Source organism: Venturia canescens, chromosome 10 (assembly GCF_019457755.1).
Source record: "Venturia canescens isolate UGA chromosome 10, ASM1945775v1, whole genome shotgun sequence".
In the NCBI taxonomy this organism is placed as follows: Eukaryota; Metazoa; Arthropoda; class Insecta; order Hymenoptera; family Ichneumonidae; genus Venturia; species Venturia canescens.
In genome coordinates this window covers 15570602-15577200 of record NC_057430.1, presented here as the reverse complement: position 1 = coordinate 15577200, position 6599 = coordinate 15570602, and positions in this window count along the sequence as shown.

Sequence of the window (6599 nt, the reverse complement as noted above, 5' to 3'; positions counted from 1 at the left end):
TCTATCATTTTTATTCAACTTTGTAGAGTAATCGGAAATTCGGTACGCGAAAATGCAATTTGTTCAGGGCTGAGACGACGCGACATCGACTTTCGACGAGTAAAAACCGTCATTTTTAATGAAAAACTCGAAAATTCATCGCTGTCAACCTGCACCGATGAACGAAGCTTTGCCAATCCAACGACGACCTCGAGGTTCCAACGAAATTTTCGTTTGGCTCCCTGCTTTGCTCGGTACGAAGTCGAAAGAAAATGTTTTCTTCAATTCCCACTTTTGCATCGATCGAAAATGCACATTGGGAAATATCGCAATTGATAGTAAATATTTCATATTTTATTATAAATTGAGTAAATATTTGGTAATTGATGGAAACTTTATTGCGACGATTCAATTTTCAATTGATGAATTGATCTTTTGTCAAATAACGACAAACTTGTTAGATTTTTCAATGGAAAGTTTTTAGGCCAGTCGTCATTAAACTTTTTATCAACTATAAATTTTTCCCACAATTCATATAATTCTACTTTCACAAAAAGAACTTTTTGTCCCACCGAGAATCGACTTCCGTCAAGTGTCGATTTTTAAAGCGTTTTGCAATATCCTCTATCCAATTACTAATTTTTCAAGTAATCAACACTGCGTGAATTATGAACGATAATTTTCAGACAATTGATAACAACTATCAAAATTAACGGCGAAAAATAACTGATGCCAATCTCCGCTCGAGACTCAAATGGATCGTTTAAAAATATGAGCTGCCGCATTAGCTTCGGCTACTTTTAAGGTAAATCAATCATTAAAATGTCGGAGGAATAATATGCGGAAGGAGGAAGGTCACACGCGTGTGGGTACGGAGAATTTTTTGTTCAGTCACTCGGCCACGAGTGTCGGATCTCGTAAGGCAGTTGAATCAATTTAATTTTTCGAATCCAGATATAGAGGCTAGCGGTGTTAAGTCAGTAAATTATAAGGAGACGCGTACCTTGGAACATCCTCAGGGGAATTAAATCACTGATGATGAATGTGCGCAGGGAAGGCTCGCGCTATAAATTTCATACGCATCCTTCGTTTTTTCTTCGTTATATTTGTGTCTCCGTATTATTTTCGTCCATATATACGAAGCCAAGGAAACGCGTGCGTCGCTAAATCCAATTTCCGCCGTATGTCAATCGCCGCTTTTCTCACGTTTTGATCTCAAACAGCATATCGATCGTTTCCATGGTTCTCTTTGTTTCGTGACCTCTTGTGCAAATTTATCTCGCAGTATCTGCGTCCGGGGTTGGTTGAGACTCGACTTTTTGGTGGGTTTATAGAAACCCTGGAGACTCGAGCCCTGGCAGAGGCTGATACGATCGTTCGAGGCGCGCTGTTTCTTCCGCACACGGAAAAAATCCGACGGGCATTCCCGAAGGACCATTTTTTTCGTCCTGCAAGAAATTCTTTCGGGATCAACGACTCGGTCGCGATGCTGGGATTTCCCTTATGACGGTGCACGCCCGCGAAGGTCCTCCGGAGGGAGCGAACCTCGGGAATCCCGAGTGTCAATGTCCCGGAGCGGTTCTCTTTGTGCGTGCACGTTTTCAGAGACAACAAGAACAGAGCGGCTCGAGCCTCGAAAGTTTCGCTCCGGCAGAGCTGCGCTCGTCAATCAGCATTCATTTTTCGGATGAAAATAAATCTGCCGCCAATTGATTAATGGAGGAACACAATGTCGCTGAAAAAACTAGCGAGTCTCGTGATTTCACGCACGTTTGTCTCCGAGTCCAAACACTAAAAAATAAATCGTTATAAACGAACACGTAAATGAACATTTTTTCATGCGAATTTTGAGATTTGTTCAATCTCGTTTTGACTCCTGCAGATCAAATCGGTGCCTCGAAAGTTTTTTCCCAGCATACTCACAACAGAAGCGATTCAGAACGCTGGAAATGATAATAAAAAATCATGCGGCTTAAGAAAAGGAGAGGACGGGAGGAAACAACGTCGAGGAGGAAATTTGAACGAGGAAAATTTGGATCGTCGCTTCGAATGATCGGAGCAACAGGCTTCCCTCGCCTCTCGCTTTTTCCCGCTGAATTTTTCAACAGTTTCATTCTCCGTCGACTCTGTTTGCACAAATGTTTCGACTCGTTTTTATATCCGCATCTCAAAGCTCCCGACGCTCGTCCCACTTCGCGTCTCACTTTTACATAGCATTGCACTTGTGCACATAAAAATAAAAATGGAGCACGCTGATCGGCGATGGACGGGATTCTCGCGGACGCGCTTAAATGTGCCGATGTGATATAACTTAACACGCGTTCGACGTGTGCCAGGCGACCTTGCTTCCCTGTCAGGTGTAAAAGTGCACTCCATCGATCCACTAATCGATATATTTTATCGAACTGCATACATGCATGCATTTTCGCACTGCAAATATGCGTTTTATTGGACGAAAAGATGTTTTTGAAAAAAGGAGAAAAAATCAATGTTCCTCAACCGAAATCTCTCGATTTTGAGCTCGACAGATTTGTGGAAATTTTCTTGTCGATCAATCCACAAAACCCAATAAAATTTTCCGTTGGCTCCGATCTTTTGTTCATCACTGAGGCGTAACTCAAAAATATTTTCTTTCTCGCATTAAGGTAGATCATGCCCGATCGTATTTCATAGGCGACTGAAATTGGATCGATTTTTACTTCCTAATTAAAGATATAATCACTTTAAATTAATGTCAGAGTTATTAATTCGATATTGTAAATATATTTTTCCAACTTATCTCGCTGGCGAATGAGATAACAATTAATCGGGGATCCATCGCTGACCCAAATTTCATTCGTCCCTCGCGAAAATACTATAGTTTTTATGTTAAAAATCGCATTAGAGAGCACAAAGGGAAAATGGATCGAGAAAAAAGTATTAATTAACAAAAAGACAGAAGAGTGTGACAGCAGGAATGGCCCAAGCCGAGAAAAAAAATGCTGAATTAAGCAAACGTGAAGTTACACGAGTGCTCATTACCAATTTCGTTCAATCTTTAAGGTATCTTCATTAATAGTAAGACAATCGTCTCGAATTTTTTCTCAGACCTTCGTTATATACTCAATTGTTATTGTGTACGTTTTTCATAAACTTCGTAAGAAGCGTGCATTCGTTATGTGGAAAGATAAACGATTTCTCACGCATAGTCCCTATAACTCTGTGTATTTTTCTTCATATTTAAACACGTCTATCTCAGTAACCAATGAGACGAACCCTTTGAAATTTGATATGCGTGTCAGTCGAGTAGTCATTTAAACTCTGTGTAAATTTCAATCTTTCTTAAGAAATCGTTTCGTGCATGAACTACCTTAAAATGATAGGATGAACGAAGCGAAATATGTTTTACAACGAGAAATTTCCTTCTGAGTTTACGGGGTTGAAGAATTTCACGAAATTCGTTGGATCGCTGCTTTGTTAGTGGCTTTTGTTTCTGAATCAGCGTCGAATTCACGGATGTCTGAACAATCGATAAAATCTGTGAGCATAATCAGTTAAATTGCATGGGATTAGGGATTTTAATGACAATCGTAATTCCGCTGATTGGCTCGACAGATTCGGAGGGATCGAATCGACAGTGGAAAAGAGCAGAGCACGAGGTTTCAGTTTCAACTATTTTCGAGCTCCGCGGATGGAGCCGGGGAATGAAATCTCGGAGAAATCGAGCGGGAAAGATTTGCGGAGTGGAGGAAAGTCGGTTCGAAATCCCTGAGGGAAATCCCCGCTAGCGGATCAGGGGAATTAATTTTTTCCTTCATCTCTCGCGGTTCTTCATTGAATTCCCTTGGCCTTGGAATCCAATCGTCAAAAGTGGAATGAAAAAAGTGGTTTTTTCGGAATGCATTGCAGAGCAGAATTTCTGTTGATCAATTGAAATCTTCAACGTTTCGTTGCAACTGAGAAAAATTCGGTGCGCGAGAACCGACGATCTTCGGACCGCTCGAGCCTTCGATCCTCGCCCCTATCCAAACAGAAGATCTGTAAAAATAGATGAAAGAAGAAAAAATAGTGACACGAGCACAAAGATCCGCCATTGTCTTCGTTCAAACAATCTCAGGCTAATTCAAGGCCAAAATACGAAGCGATCAAGGGCGCCAACATTCATCCCGGTTGTCCGAAGCGCTGCTGCTGCTGCTGCTGCTGGGCGTTGAGAAAACGATAAATTTATTAAGTGTAGCGACTATTTGCGTACTTAGAACGCGCACCTCGCCGCGGCGCGTTTCTCATTAACATTCGATAAGAATTGACGTTGATTTCGATTGCTCCAGGCACGCACAAACATCCGGCAAGCTCACGATAAGTTTACAGCGTTACATTGTAAGATTTTAATGAGTCGGTCATTGTTGATTACGCGCTTGGAATTCCCATCGACATTGCATCGAACGATCGGGGCATTTTTACATCTAAAAATAACGAGAAATCAATAATGCGAATTGGCCACGATTCCGGGGCAAATATCGATCGAAGCTGTCGATCCATTTTCGGAGTTTTAAGGATGATCGAACACCAGGTCGAATCCGAGATTCTGACCTGAATTTTTTACGTGGTGTAGATGAATATTTTACGTGACGATTACCAAAATTTGGGCTAGATTGACCGTCTAGTTATTTTGGAATTAAAATACAAAGTCGAGCATTTGCAGGCACCGGATACACGTCGCTTGTGGAAAAAGATCGACCGGAAGTGCCACGAACGCGGTATTTCTCACCCAAAATTCAAGATTATTCATTAAAAAATCTATTTTAAGGTGAATGGGTCATCGAGAATTTGGTAAAAAATAGAAAAATCGTACCTCACGACGTTTTTAAAAAAATAATCTTACAAAAAAGCTTTCATTTCCGGTCGAAGATTGCGAGAACGACGAAGTAGTATTCAAATCCGTGTCTTCAAACACCAATACAGGATGTTGCAATCGCAACGTTTGCCGAGTGTCTTTTGTTTACAATTATCATATGGAGAAAACTATAAAGTCGTTGACGAAATAATCTTTTCAGTTTTCGCACGAATTGCTGTGCTACGAAATACTTGAGTACCGATAATCATGCTTCTTAAAATCGATAACACGCGAATGAGAGAGAAGAGCGAGTGAAATACTTTTGGGCTCTTTTTGAGTCCGAAGTCATGATGGATGATCCTTAATTCCAAGATGAGAGTCCTGCGCCCCCTCGGATCTGACGTTCGAATAAACGAGCATTAAATAAAAACGAAAAATACCGCGTGCGCTCGCATTTGGAATAAATTGCGTCTGCGGATCACTCGACGTGAGGTTTTAGATGTTTCGAGGTCGATTTAAGTGACGGTACAAGTGAGAAGGATTCAGGGTCGGGTTTGTACACCGAGCGAGCAATGAGAGTACGCGGGCTGAGGACGATGATCTTAATCGTCAGAGGCTCCCGCGAGCTTTGTCTCGAGCAGCAAGGACGTTGGATCCCCTTAAGCCGAGCTCCGGTTACATATTTGCTAAATAACGAGCTCAAGCAATTAGACAATCTCTCATTTTAATTGCCCGATTCCTCGCGCACGAGAATCCCAATTTATTCGTTTGCGCGTGCCCTTTTTCGGGCGTATTTCAATAACAGTTGCGAATGTGAAAAGCTTTGGACGGAGAATCCGCTCGAAAACTCCACCGAAACGAGCCGAATTTTCTATCTTTTTCGTCGTCCCAATGAATCGGAGTTTCCTGATGCTCTCGCGAAGGCTCGTCTCGCCCGAGGCTCTCCGCGAGCGGGAAACCGCGTCCACGCCTCATCCCGTTAATATTCAAGTTTTCTCATCCATTTCCAACGATCTGGACGGTGCAGTCGTCGAGTGCAACGCTCATAGACGCCGAGACGATTGCACTTGTACATTTCAACGTTTGTGGCTGCGTGGACGTCACCGCCGAGCTGCCCGTCATCGGGTTTGTATCTGGGAGGGGGGGGGGGGGGGGGGGGGGGGGACGAAAGCGGAAAATGGGCGAGTGATCGATCAGCCCGGAAGAGATTGACAAAAATTCCGAAAAATTGTCATCGAAGTGTGTTTTTAACGGCCGTTGTCGCGAGCGAGGGAAAGAGGCTGAAAACGCATAAAATTCGTCGATTTAAATCGTTCTAATTGCGGTTTTGATCGATCGCAAATATTATTCGGGAAAGCCGGATGATTTGCAAAGCAATAAAAAAAACTTCCGCTTTCCCCCTTTTCCTTTCTCGTCCTCGTGCACCGCCGCTCCGTCTTTCGTTTCTTTCTTTACCTTTGTTCAAATAAACATTGTCTCATGGAAACGTAACGAAAGGAATCTTACGAAAGTGTCGGTTGTGAGGATGCTCGATAAATCACCTCGCCACGTTCGCGTCCAATCAATGAGCTATTTCGTTTTTTTCATAATATTTTTTCATGCATATTTATTAGGCTTATTTATTCGTGCCAATTACGTTCGTTTTTCTCGGAAATGTTGCGCCTTTTTTCTCCTTTTTTTTCTTCATCTTTTCGTCTCGTTGTTCTTGTTGGTATTTTTCTTAATCAAGCGGTCACGCGCGAGATGACGAGCCGCGTCGTCTTTGATCGATCTCGTCGCTTCGTCCTACGGATGAAAAATCCCAGCA